At 26.7% G+C, this 4,192-nt stretch overlaps 1 long non-coding RNA gene across 1 annotated transcript; it reads left to right on the top strand.

The window, feature by feature from the left end:
• The first annotated feature begins 203 nt into the window (after window positions 1-203).
• LOC109807835 (uncharacterized) lies at window positions 204-1,358 on the top strand. The gene is made up of 3 exons (XR_014429650.1): window positions 204-521; window positions 613-689; window positions 799-1,358. It is a non-coding gene; the product is annotated as an uncharacterized LOC109807835 (long non-coding RNA).
• The last annotated feature ends 2,834 nt before the right edge of the window (window positions 1,359-4,192 follow it).

Raw genomic sequence — 4,192 nt, 5'->3', positions numbered from 1 at the left:
TAATATAGTCTGAAAGAATCAATTCGATCGAATTTAAAATAAACAGGAGACCAAGTCTTTCAAAGTGAGTCCACGCTTTTCGGTTTTCCTATCTACAATTTCCAATCATTCGCTTTCCTTAGCCTCTATATACTTCATTCAATTTCCAACCAAACACAATATTTTAACGTTAAACGTCACCTAATCTCCCATCACAAGTTTAAAATGAATAATGATTTCAGACTGAAATCATAGAAATTAATCAACTACTTTCCATGGCATGCGTAACCTGTTTGCTCTGGGTCAACAAAAATAATACAGAAAAAAAAAAAAAAAAGACTGATAAAAATTTATTTTTAAAACAAATTTTTATACTATTAGCCAATTGTAAATCATATATATAAACTACGCAGATATATATATACGGTCTCTGAATAGTGAATCGCACTCTACCCCGAAAAACCAAAAACATCCCAGAAGGCAAACGTATCACTAGCTAACTAATTAGCTCTATATTCTGTTTTAAATTATCAAACATGAAGGTGAGCTCACTTGTATTGATCATTAATTGCATTACATAGACTATATACAATTTGGTTCCATAAATAATAAAATTCTTCCTTGGTTCCACAGAAAATAGTAATCCAGGTGCACATGCAGAGTGATAAATGCAGAAGCAAGGCACTGAAAATTTGCTGCAATCGTTCAAGGTGCATGTCACGTTTCCGTTTATTATTAATTAGTAACTTCACTTCAGATATTAACTTCAAGTCTAAATTAGTGGTTGTAATTAAACACATATATTTGCATACAACACAGGTGTGCATTCGGTGTCATTAGGAGGTGAAAGCAGAGATCAAGTGGTGGTGACAGGAGATGGAATCGATTCTGTTTGCTTGACTAATAAGTTGAGAAAGAAGTTCAGCTATGCTACCCTTTGAAGTGTCACTGATGCAAACGCTTCCAATGGTGGCGATGATGAAGGTGAACAAACAACTTCAATAGAAGCTTTGTCAGTAGCTTATTGTCATGCCAACTTTCCTCCACCTTTTCCTTTATATCATGTAGAGTATGATTTTCAAACCCTAATAGTTGCTTTATACTATGAGTTGCTTCTTGAGGGTGGTGAGGGCTGTAACTTGCTTACTTTCAATCAAAGGGTGAAACCATCCATGAGTTGGAAGCAAATGCATGCTTTATGCTTTGATGGCCAATAATATTACAACATTTGGACCCCTAATTCAAGATGAGAAATAACCAAGTTCGACTTTCGGTTCTTAGAAAAATTGTACATGATATTATTGTTCTACAGGTTAAAGAAAATATTTAGTGTCATTATATCTAATAGATAACTTGATAATTAATATTTAATAATATTTTAATTAAATTATACTAATATTATCTCACAAAAACGATACGAAAATAAGAAAATAGAAAAAATAAAAATAAAAGTAATATTTGACTATATATTATTAATAAAATATTAATTTGTATATCATCTATTAGTTTTGGTTCATAATTAATATTATAAATTTTAATTAATATTTAATGATTAATTTAAAATTATAAATTTTATAAAATTAGAAGACTAAAATATTAGAATTGAGACCAAAATTAACTATTAAATATTATAAGGAGATTGTAAATGCAAATGAGCCTAATTTGAAGTATGAGTAAATAATCATAATTAAAACTATAGATTAACTATAGATTTAAAACTGAAGTTTATAAAAAATTTATACGTACGAATTATAGTGAAAGTTAGCTAGGGACCACGTGGCCTATTTTGCTTTTATACTTGTTGTTCGGTCGAACAACTGTACATGCCTAACGATATGGACATTGGACGGGGTAGATGGGGACTTGGTTTTTTTGTCTTCCACATGACAGCTTATGCAGTTGGGATTTAATTGTACTATCAAAATTTTAACTTGTTAGCTTTCTCATAATTTAAATATAGTGTATTTTAATATAAACTTAGAAATATTTTTTAGAATTTATTTATTAAAAAGTATTTTTTATTTTTAAAAGAGAAGCTTTTAGAAGTGTTTCTTATAATTTTATCTAAACATATATATAAACAGGGAGATTTAATTATTTTGAGAATAAATATATTTAAATTTATTTTACTTAATAATTCATATCGTACATTATATTTTAATAATTTAATCGTTCAATTAAAAAAATTATAAATAAATTAAATATGTAAATTTTTTAAATTTTTAAAAATTATTTAATATTTTATTTTTTATTAATTCAAATCAACCTATAAAATACTTTTATGATTATCTTTTATTTTGAATTAATAAAATAAAAAAATTAAATTTTTTACAATTGATAAACTTAATTTATATATTAAAAACTTTTAATTTAATAATTAAATCGTTAAAATTTAACATAAAATATAAGTTATTAAATTAAATAAATTTAAATAAATTTATTTTTAGAATAATTGAGTCTCTCTTTTATTTATATATATATATATATAAATATATATATATATATAATAACACTACTAAAAAGGCCAAATTAATGATGTGAAATCATTTATTGACGAAGACTTGACTCTCAAAGCCGCGTTATAAATTATAATAATGCATGTGTGAATGTACGCACGATGAATTAGACTAGCATATATATGCAAGTTGCAAGTACTTTATAATTTATATCATGATTGACCTATTCCGCGTGGCCTTTATTTAACAAGACTTGACTCGATTAATCAAAAACGGTAGGGACAAAGTAAGTTTGTAGCTTATTTTTTATAAAAATATTTATTATTAACTTATTTATATGTTTTAACTCTTTGTTAGAGTCGATCTGTATGGCTATGGTTAATTATCCCATCTCTCTCTCTTCATATATAAGTACTCAAATTTTGACATATATAATGATTTACTTTTAATTATATGACTGAATATATTGTTGGTATAGATTAATTAGTTGTTAAAAATTAAAAGGAATGAAGCCAACCAGGACGTGTATATATATGTGCATTAAATATTTTTATAAGCACAGAAATCAAAACCCTCCAAAAACATTTTAATGGAAAACGATACCTAATCTCGAATGAGTGTAAAATTAGTAAGAGATTTAATCTGTTGCTTTGTCTTGTTTTTTTTTTCTTCTTCTTCTTTTATTTTTTATTTTTTTATTTTTAAAGAAAAGTATAACAAGTGTTGAGTTATTAAAGTTTATTCGATAAATAAATAAATAAATAAATATATATATATATATACTCACTCCTTTAATTTTCATTCCTTTTATTTTATGGCTTTCGATCTTTCTTTTTCATCTCATTATTTATATCTTTAAACTAAATTATTAATAAAGTTACTTTAAAATTTAATGTGTATACACTCTTAAATAACTTAACTATATATATATATATATATATATATATATATTGATAATGTTTATATCTATTATTAACTTTTCATTTTCTGTTTAAAACAAGAACATATTTTCTGAACATAATATTATATTATGAAAATATATAATAACATGTTTTAAACAAAACTTTTGTAGTATAGTGCAATTAGCTTAATTAGCACAAGATGTCCTGAGCATAACAACGATAAAATACAAGAAAGTAGTCTTGGTTTTGACCCAAAAACAGAGACGTCAACAACATGTATCTCCCGGTCTGCTTCATGAGATAATTACACCCAAGACATTTGATTATTGAAAAGAAAATCATTATAATCCATTGGGCACTTAACATTTAGATAACACTCAAGGTTATTCTCTCTCCTCATGTTTGATGTCACCCTTTTGATGTTTGACACCAATCCAAGCAAAACTAATTCTCTCATCTCATGTACAACATCAATTCAATCTGAGACAATTCTCTTTCCTCACGTTCGACGTTACTAATCCTATGTCCAGAGTGAGCAAGACAGAGTTCTCTTGATTGAACCAAGTTTGGTGCCATGAAGGCACATCCAACACACAATAAATTCTGCATTGACAGACTTACAAAGTTGCTCCCATACAATGAAAATTAGGAGAACCAAGCATGCAATACAATATTTCGTACAAACCAATCATCCACAACTCAAATCCAAGCTTGAATTACACATGCAACCACATTTAATAAGATCAAATCATCAATCATCAATCATCTCATCAAGCTTCAAACACCGAAACCTAACCCCTTCATCATACCATCTAAAAATTTCAACAACATAACCACATTTAATGAAAACTAACA

The sequence above is a fragment of the Cajanus cajan genome, chromosome 9 (assembly GCF_000230855.2).
Source record: "Cajanus cajan strain Asha chromosome 9, NIPB_CcT2T_4, whole genome shotgun sequence".
Classification (NCBI taxonomy): Eukaryota; Viridiplantae; Streptophyta; class Magnoliopsida; order Fabales; family Fabaceae; genus Cajanus; species Cajanus cajan.
Note: the sequence above shows the minus strand (reverse complement) of the source record. Positions and strands in the feature narration are given on the sequence as shown.